The sequence below is a fragment of the Hyaena hyaena genome, unplaced genomic scaffold (genome assembly GCF_003009895.1).
Source record: "Hyaena hyaena isolate Hyena2069 unplaced genomic scaffold, ASM300989v1 scaffold_1020, whole genome shotgun sequence".
Taxonomy (NCBI): Eukaryota; Metazoa; Chordata; class Mammalia; order Carnivora; family Hyaenidae; genus Hyaena; species Hyaena hyaena.
Window position 1 is genome coordinate 349,314 of NW_024081651.1, and position 16,944 is coordinate 366,257.

General features: G+C 36.7%; 1 long non-coding RNA gene across 2 annotated transcripts in view; it reads right to left on the reverse strand.

The window, feature by feature from the left end:
- Positions 1-263: 263 nt before the first annotated feature.
- LOC120223601 overlaps positions 264-16,944 on the reverse strand; it is a 226,343-nt gene continuing 209,662 nt past the window's right edge. For both annotated transcript variants that reach the window (XR_005526342.1, XR_005526343.1), the window contains 2 exons: positions 16,214-16,362; positions 264-408 (listed from right to left, as the gene is read on the reverse strand). This is a non-coding gene — a long non-coding RNA (uncharacterized LOC120223601). The remainder of the gene's footprint in view (positions 409-16,213; positions 16,363-16,944) is intronic.

Sequence of the window (16,944 nt, forward strand, 5' to 3'; positions counted from 1 at the left end):
TCATTGGAAACTGAACAGGAATTTTTTTCTCAGATAGGTATCTGAATGACTCATAACCACATATTGAAAAGACCGTCTTTTCTCACATTGCAGTGATAGTTTTGTCACTAATCAGTTGACCATATATATAGCTGGACCCGTTTCTGGGCAGGGTATTATCCATTTTGATTTTTGTTATCCTGTTTCTTTTGTCTATTCATTTAAACTTGTACCAATACCACAAGTTCTAAAACACTGCAGTTTTATAATGAGTCTTGACATCTAGCACTGTAAGTCTCCCAAGTTAGTTCTCCTTTTTCAAGCTTGATAATTCCAGATTGTAATGATTTCACCTCATGCATAGTCTGTGTTATTTCAGTCACCATGTTTTCCTCTTCTGTGTATGTTCCTTTCTTCAGTGGGTTGAAGCTATGGAAAATCATTATAATGGCAATAGGAATAAGGACATGGTGAATGTTGAGGGTTGTGGAAAGATGTTTACTAATCCCTTCTATGCATGGGATACACTATTATTTGATTTATTATTTACTGAGAGCAGGGCATTTTTCAAAAGTGGTTTTTCAACTAGTTAGAGATTAACATGACCCCTCTGTGATTTTAGTCTGGCTCTTCTTAAGGCTTCTAGACCTTGACCTGGTCACAGGTCCTTGTCAGACCTATATTGGCCTGTTTAGCAAAAATCCTGCTAAGAGAGTTTAAGCGGAATCCCCCACCTTTGCTGTCTTGTTTAATCATGTTTCTCATCTATCCAATCCCTCTGGTGATAATTAGTTGATTAGCTGACCATCCTGGCCTACCTTCACCAAGAATCCTATTAGGTATATTTGAACAGGATCCACACCTCACTCCTGATGTTTTCTCTTAGTAATTTTCTATCCACTGACTCCCACCCTGTTCTGTCAATGAATCATCTGGTCCATGTTTCATTCCAAATGGAGCCAAGTTCTGTACTAGCTCTCTTCTGCCCTATTACAATAGATTCTGGATAGATTCTGTCTCTACCATCTTACTGTCCAGCTCTGGTTTTCTTGAACAGTTTGAGTGCTATTACTCAGACAGGACCGGATTTGTCATTGGATTCCTGGACTTCTCATCCAGGACCTCAAGTGCACACCTTTGAAGCCTTGTCTTCATTACTGGCTGATTGATCAAAGATCTACTGGTGAGTCTGACTCCTAAGACAGTGTTCTGGATGACAGCCCAATGAAGCACAGATTTTGATTCTTAAGATTCTGAATATACTCTCTGAAGATGAATTAGAGGGCTGGGCTTCTTTGTTTGAAAGGTACCTCCTGGGCTAGAAGCTTTTCTTCCTGGCTGTGTATGTCCTGTGGAGATTCTACTCCCTGACTCCTGGGCTGGAAACTTTTTTTCCCCCCTCGATCATTGTTTCAAGTTAGAATTCACTCCCTGACTCTCTAAGCTAGAAAATTCTTCTTGACTCATTGCTTCATGTGGGAATTCATTCTCTAAATCCTGGTCTAGAAAAATCTTCCTCACTCTCTGTGAATCCTCTCTGTTCTCTATATTTGATCCTGTTTCCTCATAGGAACTTCTCAATTAAGTGAAACTTCAAAATATAACCATGCTGATTATATGCTCCACCAAACACTGTCTTCTTCCTCCTTTTTAAAAATGTTTATTTAAATTATTATTTAATAAATAAATTTAATAAAATTATTATAAATAAATAATTTAAATAAAGAGAGAGAGCGTGCACAAGTGAGTGTGTATACATGGGAGGGGCAGAGAGAGAGGGAGAAAGCAAATCTCAAGCAGGCTCCATGCTGTCAGTGCAGAGCACAATGCAAGACTTGATCTCATGAACCTCGAGATCCCAATCTGAGACAGAATCAAGAGCTGGACACATAAATGATTGAGCCCTCCAGGCACCCCTGTCTTCTTCCTTTCTTAATTCATGACTTTATGAATAATAATGTGGAAATTCACCAGCTTCTTTGGGAAACCTAGATCTCCCCCACACTGGCGCTCCCTAAGACATCTCTCCCTTCCCATTGCTTCTATTCTTCCTTCCTCCTTTCTCCACCTTTGATCTTCCATTCAGTTCCCTTGAATCCTATTCATATGTCCTCCTGCATCCCTCTTGTCTACCCTTGCCAGACTTTCCCCTTCCATTCCAGGCCTCAGTTACTTGAATTTTGGGAACCCTGCCCCCATCAGTCTCTTAAGGAACTCAGGAACCCCTAAAAGCAACTGCCTGTGCAACCGAGTCCAAGCTCATTCTGCTCACCGAAGGGCAGGGCGATACAGTGACAGGCAAGATGTCAGGGCATAGAAAGCAACTTTATTAGGGGCCAAAAAAATGAGGAGACGGTAGGGGCCAGAACACTGAGGAGATGGTAGACTATTGTCCTATGGAACCAACCCCCTTGGCATGAAATTCAAACTTCTTTTATGTTAGTAAAGGGAGAAGTGGGAGGGAGTTGGAGTCAAAAGCGACTGACATTGGCAGACATCAGAGGAAAGTCATGTAACTTCTTTGTCCTTGGTTAATCTTTTCATGCAGGCATCTGGTCACGTCTTCCCTATAAACCTTAAACATAGCATAATCATTTCTGTAGGTACTTCCTTATCTCTTCAGGTAAGGTAGGTTTGGGGTAAAAAAATGTTTTTTGCAAATCTTAACTGGAAGCAAAATTCCTTCAACGGTTAACATGCTTACCTGCAGGACTAAGCAGAAATTTCTAAGCTCTAGGTCACAGAGGCAAGGGCAAGATAAGTAACTTGGTATCAGACACACTGTTTTTTTGTTTTTTGTTTTTTGTTTTCTTATTACACCTGAGGTGAAATTGAAATAAACAAACAGGGGCGCTTGGGTGGCTCAGTCGATTAAGCTTCCGGCGTCCGCTCAAGACATGATCTCACAGTTCTTAAGTTTGAGCCCAGTGTCGGGCTCTGTGCTGACAAATCAGAGCCTGGAGCCTGCTTCAGATTCTGTCTCTTTCTCTCTTTGCCCCTTCCCTGCTTGTGCTGTTTCTCTCTCTCTCTCTCAAAAACAAACAAACAAAGAAACAAACACATAGAGCTAATTAGGAACATACTGAATATTTTATCCATTCATATGGTCTTTGGAAATATTCAGATAGCTATCTGTTAGATGTCCCCTCAGCCTCTCACCTAAAACACAATCCACAACCTCCAACAGTTTAAATATTAGGGCAAAACAAAATCTTAAAAAGTCTCTTCAATAAATATTGATAAAAAGCTTTAGCATTCATATTGAACAGGTAATCTTAACTTCTTTCATTTGCTCTAAACACAATTCAGATACACATCGAAGAAGAGCAAGGATGGGAGTCTATTCATATGTTTTTCTGACATATGGTTAAAATTTTAGAAAAAAGAAGAATGATCTTTGAACCTGTCTGTATGCATATTTATGCATGTATGTTATATATATGTAAACTTTTTCTACTTCTGAATGGTATTACCAAATTAAGTTATAAAATCCTTTAAAGGAATAGAGTTCTGTTCAAATTAGCTTAGAGATAAATAAGCTCTGATATAAATTAAATGTTGCTAAAACTCTCAGAAACATAGAATTGAACTCAAATACTTTTAAAGTTCATGTGACTTGGAAAAATCTTTGGTAAATAGGAGTAGTTTAGTATTATTGGTTGAATTAAAACAGCTATATCCTCTGAGTTATATGCTAGTATTAAGTATCATATAAATGTGAATTTTGTAATTAGGTTTTTAAGGTTCTTTGCTTTTCTGATACTTGCCTAAAGTGCATGTTCTGCAAAGTAGTTAACAAGGAAATAACTTGAACTGATGATTACCTTTGTTTAATAGTATGTGTGTGGGGGCCACCTGGGTGTTTTAGTTGGTTAAGCATCCGACTTCTGCTCAGGTCCCAATCTCATGGTTCATAGGTTCAAGTCCTGTGTATGGCTCTCTACTGATAGTGAGAGTCTGCTTGGGATTCTCTCTCTCCCTCTCTCTCTCTCTCTCTCTCTCTGCCCCTCTCCCAGTCATACTTTCTCTCTCTCAAAATAAATAAACTTAAAGAATATATATATGTGTCTTTTTTGGTAACTTGGAACATCTGCTAATTTAAGTTCAACAACAAATATTCACTAAGTATTTAGATCATTTCTAAGTAAGATAAACTACTAAAACACTGGTAAGTATAAGTTTAATGCTTCTTATTTTTATATTTTTTAAATTTTTTCTTTATTTTCTTGAAAGAGAAAGAGAGAGATGTGCACACACAAGCAGGGGAAGGGCAGAGGGAAAGAGAGAATCCTAAACAGGCTCATGCTCAGCACAGAGCCTAATGCAGGGCTGGATCCAATGACCTTGGGATCATGACCTGAGTGGAAATCAAGAGTCTGATGCTCAACAAACTCAGTCACCAAGGAGACTCTATTTTTTTATATTTTTATATGGTTGTGTTAATAAATGTTCCTTTGACACCTTGAAAAATTGTACCATGGGGAAGCATATACCTATAAAAATTATGGGATGGCTATATTCATAAAATTACAAATTTGCTATGGAATCCCAGTGTGTGACAGACATTGCACAGTTATCTACTTCCTAGAGTTCACTGTAAAGAAAAAAAAAAATGGTTACTAATGGTTTGTTCCAGAAAGAGGAAAATATAGGATAAGGATATCAGGGAAAGAGTCTTAGAAAAGTAATCTTACCTCATCTAGTCAAAGCTGGCGAAGATTGGGTGGATTTATGTATATGGCTTAAAAAAATGAATTTGATAACATGGTGATAAAAAACTAGAGTTCTTTTTCTCTCAGTTAAGATAACAAAGTTTTCTTTTACTCTTGGCCTGCTCTTAATAGATTAAAAAAGGTTTTTCTTTGCCTTACTTAAGTAAACTGCCTAAAATCTAAGATTTTGTGTCTTATCCAAATCATTTTCTGGACTATATGTTAATCTTTATATGTCTTCAAATATTTAAGGAACCTAATGATTGATTCATAGTAATCTATAATCCTATTTAATCAAGTGTTCAAACCTTTGACATGTTTGACAACTTCCTCAAATCAAATTCTAAATTAAGTCTTCTTGTTCTCAAACTGACCTTGAGATTTCCCAGAGTATTCTTGAAAAATCTCAAAGGATCTATTCTTTCACATTGTAAAAAGGAGAAGCTAAACTAATTCATTTATTTGATATGTTGAATTACATAAAAAGAGATTGCCAAATAAGAACTGTCTTAACCTTCACCAGGTTATATTTATATGGATAAATATTATTATACAAGTATTTTAGAAGTCACATCAACATCGTAGAAATTTGTCAATACCCTCACTGTCCATGTTGGTCTTGTATAATATTGTAAGTCAAGATTCTAGTTATTATTTTTAAATGTTTGTGCCACAGAGGAGCGCCTAGGTAGCTCAGTTGGTTGAGCATCTGACTCTTGGTTTAGGCTCAGGTCATGATCCTAGGGTTGTGGGATTGAGCCCTGTGTCAGGCTCTACCCTGAGGATAGAGCCTGCTGGAGATTCTCTCTCTCTCTCTCTCTCTCTCTGCCCCTCTCTCCTGCTTGCACACACTCTCTCTTTCTAAAAATAAATAAATACATAATCAGACTTCCTTGTCAAATGAACTCTCAGATCTTTCACCATGCTCTTGTCATTCACAGGTAGTTTTTCTTTTACTCTAATTCTTCCCTGACCACATTTGTAATTGGTTACAGGCCAGAATCTTCATGCCTCATCTTCAACAAGAAATTACGGTCTCAGAGAATTATGGAGAGAATTATGACAAGGGTGTTTGGTACAACCTTCTGATAGCACTGTTTAAATAACTTTAAGAGCTACTACCTGACTGAGTAAAGATTTCAAGGACTCTAGTGGAGAGCTAATGAGTTCATAGAACTGCAAACCCATGATCAAGCAGAACACAAGTAAATTACATTGGACTGAATGGACTGATAAATAACGATTGCAATTTTTGTCTGGAACATGTCTAGCTCTTTAATGTTCTATATTCTGTATATCAGGAACTCTTTTCTCTTTTCTCTCAATATCTATATATAACTCAGATGTGACAGCAGATGTACTTTTCTAAATGAAAATAAAGCATATATCTTCCTCTCTACCTGATCCCTCCAGAATTGGGGAACTCTTGTGGAGTATTCTTACTTTCGTGGCAATATAATTATTTGCAGCAGTTATATAATAATCTATTCTTGTAAAAAAAAATAATTGGAAACATCAGTTATGTATACCAGTTATGCATGATGTGGAATGTCATATTTGAGACTGATGCATAGAATCAAATATGACCAGAGATTTTAAGGAACTAAGGTTGACTTCATGGAGCCAAAGCTTACAAAGTTCTCTTGGAAAAACTGGCCTCATATTTGGCTTATATGTTTCCAAGCCTCACAAATGAGTCAGGAAGATTACTTCCTGGATGGCCTAGGACCTTAAAGATACCCAGGGACCTCAAGAAGAGAAAAATTCCTCCAAATCTATAAGTAATGCAGGCGAGTCTTTGGCTTGGTGTCCCAAGGCTCAAGAAGCTTGAAAAAGTCTAATTTGAGATCCCTTATGAAAAGTTCCAGCAAAGCAAACCCATAAATGTTTATGTAATCAATTACTATTTTTGCTATGCTTATGTAAATAATAAGACCACAGTTTTTTTTTTTTTAACTTATTTTGTGATCTAAAAACAAAAGTGGATTGACTGGAGAGAAAAAGTTTATGTTTCAGTGAAGAACTCTATACATCTTTGTAAGTGATTAGATTATAATCTAGTTATCTGTCTGAGCTATTTTTCATCTCTAGGCAAACTCCTTTTACTTTCTACTTTTTTTTCTACCTGTAAACTAGTCTGGATCTTGCTTTTTTTTTTTTTTTTAATTTTTTTTTAATGTTTTATTTATTTCTAGGAGAGAGAGAGAGAGAGAGAGACAGCGTGAGCAGGGGAGGGTCAGAGAGAGAGNTTTTAATGTTTTATTTATTTCTAGGAGAGAGAGAGAGAGAGAGAGACAGCGTGAGCAGGGGAGGGTCAGAGAGAGAGGGAGTTACAGACTCTGAAACAAGCTCCAGGCTCTGAGCTGGCAGTCAGCACAGAGCCCGACGCGGGAGCCACGAACCGCGAGATCATGACCCAAGCGAAAGTCGGACGCTCAACCGACTAAGCCACCCAGGCGCCCCTGGATCTTGCTTTTTTAAAAATGCATTTGTTAGCAATTAACATTTCCAATTTTTTGCCCATCCTTATTACTTGGCATCCTTAAGAACTAAAATTGTCCTTTAAGTCCTAAGAGCTGAAGCTAGATTACCTGATATAACTTCAAAATATCAACACAACATAACAGGTATGGACAACCATTATGCCTGTTGCCATGTGGGACATTCAGAAAGTTCACTGTGAAACCCAAAGCCATAATCAAATGTATTTATACTGCGAACCAGGAAATCCATGGGATTGCCACTACTGTCCTCACTCCATTATCTAAAGATACTTCCAGCCCAATGTCCAGAAATCTTCCAACTGATGGCCCTATAGACTCAGATACTAGTCATTGTATTTCTTTCATAGAAACTTCCCTCATTAAATGCATGACTCTTTGCACCATTTAGCAAATAACATCTAATGCAAAGTCCTAGTAGATGATTCAGCTGATCTTTAATGAAACGATGACTGAATGAGAAATGGACTTATAGCCATAGAGAACAATGTGTCTCCTTTACTTAACTAGAGGAGGGACTGACAAGACACTCTTCCTGACCTAACTTTAGTTAGGCCTCTAAGCCTTGACCTTGGCATCTGTTCTTGTGTGGCTGGTATCACCTAAATTTAGCATAAATCCTGATAAGTCATTTTAACCAGAATCTGTCACCCAACTCCTCATCTCCTAGGTGATATCTGATCACCCTGGCTTGAAGTTAGCAAGAATTCTGTTAGGCTTGTTTAACTAGAATCCTCCCTACTCTTCTTATTTTATCTTAATAATTTTCTACTCACTGGTCCCCACCTTGCTTGGCTCTCTCCCTACTTGTCCATGCTGTATTTGGAACTGAGCTTACCTCTATACTAAGGTCTCTTTCTCTTATTCTAGTAGTTCCTGAATAAAATCTGCTTTTTATCACTTTAAACTATTCTCAAGGTCTGGTTTTATTTTTGTATTAAATTACTTTTTATTTAAATAAATTATATTTATTTATTTTTGAGAGAGAGAGAGAGAAAGAGAGAGAGAGAGAGGGGCTGTGCACTAGTGGGGGAGGGGCAAGGAGAGAGGGAGACACAGAATCCAAAGCAGGATCCAGGCTCTGAGCTGTCAGTGCAAAGACTGACACAGGGCTAGAAACCATGGATCATGAGATCATAACCTGAGCTAAAGTCATATGCTTAACCAAGTGAGCCACCCAGGTGGTACCTTTCTTTAAAAGGTATCAGCCATACATACCTGTATAACCTTAGCAATAAAAAATACATATATAGGGGCGCCTGGGTAGCTTAGTCGGTTAAGCGTCCGACTTCGCTTAGGTCATGATCTCGCGGTTCGTGGGATCGAGCCCCGCGTCGGGCCCTGTGCTGACTGCCAGCTCAGGGCCTGGAGCCTGTTTCAGTCTGTGACTCCCTCTCTCCCTGACCCTCCCCTGCTCACGCTGTCTCTCTCTCTCTCTCCTAGAAATAAATAAAACATTAAAAAAAAAAAGAAAATACATATATAATTCTAATGCTAAGTTAATATACATGCTAATTAGTTGAATTCAAGCTAATTTATTTTGATCTAGAAAGCTAAATATGATTTTATTTAAGACAAAGATTTCAATATAAATATAAAGGTGGAGAGAAAAGTGAAATGATATATTCAGGCAGAAGTTAAAGTCATGATCTAGCTGATTCTGCAGTTTTTGTAACAGACAGAATCCTATTAGTGCTAATAAGAGTTAAGATGTATTGAGCGTACTGTTCTAAGTGTTTTGCAATTATTATGTCTCTTAATCCTTACAAGCACCTTATAGAGTAGGGACTATTAACCCCATCTTAGGTATGATTTTAAATATAGATTTAAAAATAAAATTCAAAAAGGAAAAATAAAAAATAAAGTTTATAAACTAAGTGTCTTCTGTAAGTTGAGGCTGGGAAGAAGCCTGGAATGAAAGAGAAACCATGCTCTTAGAAGGCACGTCCTCAATGCAGAGGTAATATATTCTAATATAATTATAATTTCCACAGTCAAATAACTCATATCAAAATGTCTCATTACTACCTTGTCTAGCCTGCTATAAGCCACCCACTCAAAAAAATAAAAAGACTTCATTTGGTGCTTTCCATCTCCTTATTTAATTCTTGTTTCATGTCGATACATTTCCCTGTGGTCCCAGCAGTGGTAGTACTGTTACCACCAGCAGGATATTGCAATGTTCCCTAGTTTTTCTCCACCTTAAAGATTTGTAAATAGTCCCTCTATGAGGGGTAAGAGGGTATTCTGGGTAAACCGACTTCACAAGATTCTTGCTGAAGGCAGGCAAGGATGATCTGTTATCACATGGTGGGTGAAGACATACATCAGATATCAAGGGTTCTCCAATACCGAGAATGAGGGTTCTCCATTAACAAGATTCTGGCTGAAACTGGGGTATGCAGGTCTGACAAGGACAGGATCTAATCCAGAATGGAGTTCAGAGGAGTCTGAATGAAGTTTGGTCAAGGAGTCTTTTTCATGATGTTTCTTTTATTAATATCTTTGTTCATATATCTAACTGGTTTTTTAAGCTTAGTAGATCTAAAACTAAAATCTGTTCCTCCTTGAGTCTTCCTCCTAAGTCAGTAAAACAAAGCAAATAAACAAAATGCAATGACAAAAAATGAGTTCGGTGACATCTTTGACTCTTCAAACTCTATCACATATCAAAACAGCAAAATACGTTGTCTATACTGTCTGAATGAAACATCCAAAAGAAAAAATGCTGACTCTGACCACCTACTAAGTTTTTTATTATTACCACTCTAGCCAAAGTTACCACTGACATAGCTTTCTTAATATTCTCCCTGCTTGCAGTATTAAATACTTGTAGCATATTTTATAATCACTATGATCTTTTAAATATATAAATCCAATATGTCATTCATCATTTCTATTCTTAAAATCCTGAAAAGACTTCCATCACACCTAATATAAAATCCAAAGTCCTTATTGTGGCCTAAAAGGCTCTAAACATCTAAAACATGATTATAGTTATATCCTGATTTCCTATTTCTTTCATTTCATGAATTTTGCTTTTGTCACACTTGACCACTAGCAAACTGAATTCTGCCTCTGGGCCCTTGCTAATTGCTCTATATAGGATTCTCTTTTCCAAATTATTCAGAGGCTCAGTAAATTCACTCAAGTCTTTGCTAAAATACTGCCTTCTCAGATACCCGTGCATAATCAGTGTATATAATATATAATTTTATGTATTATAAATGTATATATGTGCATATACATAAATTATGTATATTGACATATAATAATTATAACATATATAGCTAAGATAGTGTGATATGGCCAACTGATATGAACAATAATTCTCTAATTTTTATTAACATTTAACTAAGTTAGAGAGCCCTGGGTGGCTCAGTCAGTTAAGCATCTGACTTCAGCTCAGGTCATGCTCTCACTGCTCCTAAGTTCAAGGCCCGTGTCAGGCTCTGTGCTGACAGCTGGCAGCTGGCAGCCTAGAGCTTGCTTCAAGTTTCTGTCTCTGTCTCTCTGCCCCCTCCCCCACTCAAGCTCTGTCTGTCTCTCTCTCAAATATAAATAAACATTAAAAATTTTTTAAAGATTTAATTTAGAAAAGAGTTTTATAAAGTCATTTTCAGTACATATAAATATAAAGCACATTTTTCTCTTACAGCAAATTTAAAAATAATTTTAGGATTAGTGAAGGAGTCTATGGATCATAATACTGACATCTTGGAAAGAATTTAACAGATATATTTAAATTATATTCTGATTAATTTTTCTCTAATAATTCATCCCTAGTTTTGAGTTGAAAACTCAGATATTTTTGGTTTTCTGAAGCACTAGGTTTCTTCCATAGCTAAAATTTACATTGGAACTAAGGCAGAGATAGAACTCTTAGCCTTAAATTATGTCCATTCTTTTTTTTTTTAAGTTTATTTATTTACCTTGAGAGAGACAGAGACAGCACAAGTGGGGGAGGGGCAGAGAGAGAGGAGAGGGAGAATCCCTAGCAGGCTCTGTACTGTCAAGGCAGAGACCTATGTGGGGCTTGAACCCACAAAACTATGAGATCATGACCTGGGCTAAAACCAATAGTTGGGGGCTTAACCAGCTGAGTCACCCAGGTGCCCCAAATTATGTCCATTCTTTGGCCAAATGTTTCACACAACTTCTTAAGGTTGTATGAGGCTATTACAGAGACAATATTGCTTTATTCACTCACCTTTCCTATTCTAGAGTCTATAGTTTGTTCGTTTTGACTCTAAATGTAGAAGAAAATAAACAAGAGGAAATATAGATGGCAAAATACAATAAGAATTATGCATAACTTTATTTAAACCAGTAAACATTTTAACTTAGCTTTCTAGACTTTTCTTAAATATTTATACTCCCAATTACTGTGACCTTTGACTCTACAAATTTTACCACAAAAGTATAACACTTCAAAGTGTCTTATCTAAGTCTTAATATTTGTTTCAGATTTAAAATACGTCATTTCAAAACTGATTCAGAAATGAAAACTTTCAGAAACTCTTCTATAAAAGGCTTTTATTCCCTTTTAAAAAACGAGGGGGAATATAAAATCATATTTAATCAAGATTATTTTTTAGCAGAAACTTTAATTGGTTTCATCATAGTAGCAAACTTATCTTTCTTAGGCAGTGGCTATTGGGAAGTTAATGGCATTTCTTTTCATGGGGTTAAATTTGTTTCAAAATTGAGAAACTACTCAAGGTGGAATTACAATACTATTGCTACATCTAAATGAAGACAATGTAGATGCTGAATTACGTTTTACCTCTGAGGCAACAATTAGAAACTGAAAGATTCAAATAAAAAGTTAACAGAGGCTCTGTAGTTTTCATAGATGCCCATGTCTTCTCTCTATTGTTCTAATTATGGAACAGCAAATACCAAGCAAAACTTAGTGTACCTGGGTGGTGATGTGACGCAGCCTTGACTAGTTAATACAAAGGAGGCATTCGGCTTGGGTACTTTTTTCATCACACTGTGGGCCATCTAGCGCTCTGACTCACAATGTCTTTTTGTAAGAGTAAAATAAAGGCAGTTGTACTCAAAGTTCTCGTTATCTCTAATTACATCAGCATGCATAGTATTTGCTTGGTTCCTTATTAGTATGAAAAATCTGGCCTCCATACTATTTACAAAGAAAATGATAGAAATGTAGACAGGTGTATTCATAAAGAAGCTGGTTTAGGAAAAAATATATAATGGCAGCTAATGAAATTAAAATAGAAAAAGATGTCCTTATCCATGTTTTTTTATAGTGCTTTGCAAATAAGATTGTAGACTTGAAAGTCCTGTGAACTATGTAAAAGATAACTTTTTTGATGTAAACATTTTATCTACTTGTTATCTCACTTCCTGTTACTTTCTTTTGTAGATGAGACAGATAATATTTCTCTCTGAATAATGTACTTACATTTTTTATTTCTTTTCCAACCTGAAAGACATTTAAGGAAAAAACTTGCAAACTCTAATTTCTGATGCTTAAAACATGTATAACAAACAATATATATGAATCTACTCTATGCAATAATATTCTCCAGATTTAGAATTTTGACATTTAAAATCACTGCATTTGCCAAAAATCTTTTGTCTAAATTATTAACAGATTATAATTTTGGGTCAATTATGTTAATAATCTGAGTCACTAGTTTTGAAAAGAGCGAAGATTTCTAATTTATTCATCCAGTGTTATACACACAGTGATATAATAGCGTTTGTTTAAACAGCTTACCATCTTCCCAAGTAGCCTTCCTAAAGTCCTTTATTTTAGCCTGTTCATTAGTTACTCATATTTAACAATTGTATATACAATGGGGCATGGATATGTATATCCCAGCAAGATTTTTGAGTTCAAATTAAAAGTAATCAAATGACAGTCATTAGATTATTTGTTGTAAAAATCTATCACTAGGGGAAAATTTGTCTCTGCACTGTTCTACCTTTAGTGGTTTTCCAAATAGAAACTTATTGCCAGAAATTATGTACATTTTATAGGCCAGTGTATATGCTGAATAAATCATGTCTTCTACAGCTGTTGTCTTCTGTATTATTTTAGGATGTACCATGCTTTTTTATAAATATCTAAAATATGTAAATTTCTTCTCTGAATGTGTGATTAGTTCCTTTCTAGCCAAAGGAGATTTCCCCCATGATCAAATTCAATCATTTTTCTATGTTTTGGAATCCTGCCTGAAAATGCTTATTTTTATTTATGAAAAATGTGCCAGAAGATCTGCAAGAGCAATTCTGTAACACTTATAAGCATATTTTTTTCCAATTTAAAATCGAGCTTACAGCTAGAAGTAGCAGAACAAATGTAAAAAATATCATTATGAATTTGTAAATGCTGTGAATTCAATAGCATGGTTAGAAAATGAATGGCAATGCTTTGGCAATATTTTATTTTAATATCACACTAAGACTGGACAGAATGTGTTTATTAAGTAAAAACTGAAATATATCTGGAATGTATCATTCCAAAGAGTAGTTCACTGAGCACACGAGTTTATGTTGTAAACTATTGGAAACTGAGGATGAGTAAACTCCATAAACTGAGATGATCCTAGAGATTTCAATTTTTAATTTTTTAGTACAGTGTGACAGTCATTGATTTATTGTCTCTCAGCTGTAAATTCATCCTTTTTGCCTCCTCTGTGGAAACTAATCTGACCCCCCTAAATGTTTTCCTGTTAGCACCTGACACTGAAGCTTTATCAGTGGAGGAAAGTGGAGAGAAGCTGCAAAGTTTTGCTTCTTGTTGCTGTTACTCTGGCATGCTCCTCCAGTGTGCTGGGCTTTCTGCACCACCAGGCTCCTGTGGTGCTTGCGGATTCTCCACTGCCTGGCTCTATGGAGGGCAATGGCATCTAGAGACCAGCAGCTTTCTTTGACACCTTTTCCAAATATTTCTAAGGCAAAGTGCCCCTTGTGAGACACTCCCCCAAGAACAGCTTTCATTAGCACTCTAGAGAGTGAATTTCTGGCAGGTTTACTGCAGGGATGTCTCTTTCAGCGAGCCACAATTCTGCTTCTCCATTCGTCTTGATGTAAGACCCATGTGTGTGTTTTGAGAGGAGAGTGCTATTTCTCGAGTGCTCTGTCTCAGCCCTAGGCAGGGTAACTGTTCTATTACTTGGGACTCCTATAGTCAGTGAACTTGCTAGAAATTCTGGAGTAAATATGTTTGCTTCTTTGGCTAGATGCCACTCTATTGGCTAACTTTGTTGGCTGATTGAAACGTGGACTCAAAAGTCGTTAATGAGAATGAATTGCCCAAGAAGTCCTGGCATAACGTGGAGAACGAAGAGCAAAGGCTCAGGGATGTAGGACAGTTGAACTGAATTTATCATTCAATTGTGGCTGTGACATATTTTTTTTGGAGCAAATCAACCCAACCATTGTTTTAGTTCCCTTGTTTTGCTTTAACAAATTACCAAAAACTTAATGAATAAAAGCAACATAAATGTTCCATCTTATAGTTCCTGATATCAGATGTCCAAAATCAGTCTCAGTGGACTAAAATCAAGGTGTCTGCAAGTCTACATTCCTTCTAGAGGTTCTAGGCGACAATCTTTTCCTTTTCTTTTCCAGCTCCTAGAGGCCACCTGTATTTCTTGGCTTGTGGCCACTTTCTCTATCCTCAAAGCCAACTGATTTGGTTTCCTAAATGACTTCTGCTTCTGGCATCACATCTCCTTTGATTAGATCCTTCTTTCACCCTCTTATAAAAACCCTGTGACTATGTTGAGCCCACATGAATAATTGAGGATAATTTTCTCATCTCAAGATCCTTAACTTAATCACATTTACTATGCCCCTTTTGTAAAGGCCCCGGGATTAAGATTTGGGCATCCTTGAGGGACTATTATTTACTTTACCACAATTTCTGACACTTAGTATGCAACTATTGACCTGACGAATCCCTTCTTCTCTTTACTAATTTGCAAGGATTGCAAAGCAGTTTGCATTTACCTGCAGGACCACTGGTGTAGTTCTAGAATATTGATTCAGGGCTGTGCTAACTCTTCTCCTTGCCATAATGCAATCTATAGATCTTGATCATCTTGACACTCCAAAAACACCCAAGTGGTCCACTGCTCTAATGGAATTTTGCTGATTGGATCTAATGAGCAGGAAGTAGCAGGTGTATTATGCAAAGAAGAGGATAGAAGATATACTCACACATTTCATGAGCCTGTCTCTGTAGGGTAGTTTCTTATATCAATAGCCTAGAGCATGACAAGAAATGCCCCCAAAGAGAACAAGTTACTGCAACTTTCATCATGTACTATGAGAAAGGAGGCACAATGCTTGGCAAAACATTTTGAATTTTTGTGTAACATATACCACACTGTGTTAATTCGACTCATCTACAGAGTTACTTATAAGGTTTCCAGTTATAAGTAGGTACCAGAACAAGAGAAGACTCCACATCACATTCAGGCATCAGTATAAGCCATTCTACCTGTTGGACTTTATAGTGTAATAGATTTAATAGTACTTGCACATAAGTATGTTGTATGGGCCTCCAGCAAACAAAAAATAGGAAAATTTCAGAGAAGATCTTTAGCATTTTGGAAGAAAACCTATGCTTTTCATTGAAAGATAACTAGTTTCCTTTTGAGAAATAGATACAGACTTTCTACTAGTCTTCTTAGAGACTGAAAGCCTAACATAGAACCCCAAGTGACCTAAGACTCATGTCATTTCACACAGCATTGAGTACGACCAAGAAACTCATTTCAGATCAAAGGAAGTACAGCAATGGACTCATATTCATGCATTTCATTGATTTTACCATATACCCAGTCAATTAAAGAAGCTAGCCTAACTGAAAGGTACAATGACAATTGAAAACTCATTTTGTTATCTACTTCAAAGGACAAGATTCTGTTTACAGGACTCAGCATATGCTTTTAATCAGAATTCCACAAGATGTGGAAGTGCAAGTGGGGTCTATCATATTATATCTAAAACTCAGGTATGGAATTTTTTTTTTCTTACCTGGTAACTTTGAGCTCTGTTTCTTTGGAGATATTAATTGTCAAGATGGGATGATGGGATGATTCCAGCAAAAGGCACACAACAATGGCTCCACTAAATTGAAAGATGAGATCACCTCCTGGACATTTAAGGCTCTTTCTGCAACTAAACTAAAGAAAGCAGAGGGTGGGGGAGTTAATTTGCTGGCCTGTGCAATTGACGCTGTTCACTAAGTGAAAATATGTTCTACAAATAAACACAAGGCAGGCTACATCTGTATTCCAGGGAATTCTCTATGGTACTTCCCAGTGCATCCGTATCCAATGGTAAAGTTTAATGGAAAACTAGAGCAATCAAAAAAAGTCAGAAAATTGAGGGCTCAGGCCTTTCACAGATACAGAATGCCAAACAGCAGATATTCTTCCTGAAGACAGAGGAAATACTGAAAGAGTAGTTGAAGAAGAGAGACCTAGTTGTCAATTAGGACCTCGTGAGTAATTACAGAAATGAAAACTATAGCAGCTTTGCATATTTTCAAATTTCCTATATGTATTTATTTGTATATATCAGCCATTGTGTTTGCTTTCTTCAATTTTCCATTAGAAACCTCCCTATGAAGAGCTTTCCTCAAAACCCTATAGGGCAGGTTTCTGACAAGTTCCAGAGGATGGGTTTCCAGGGAACTTCAGCCATACAGCCCAACAGTGACAAGTCAGCTATTCTGCAAGGCACAATTTTGCCATCTCCATCAC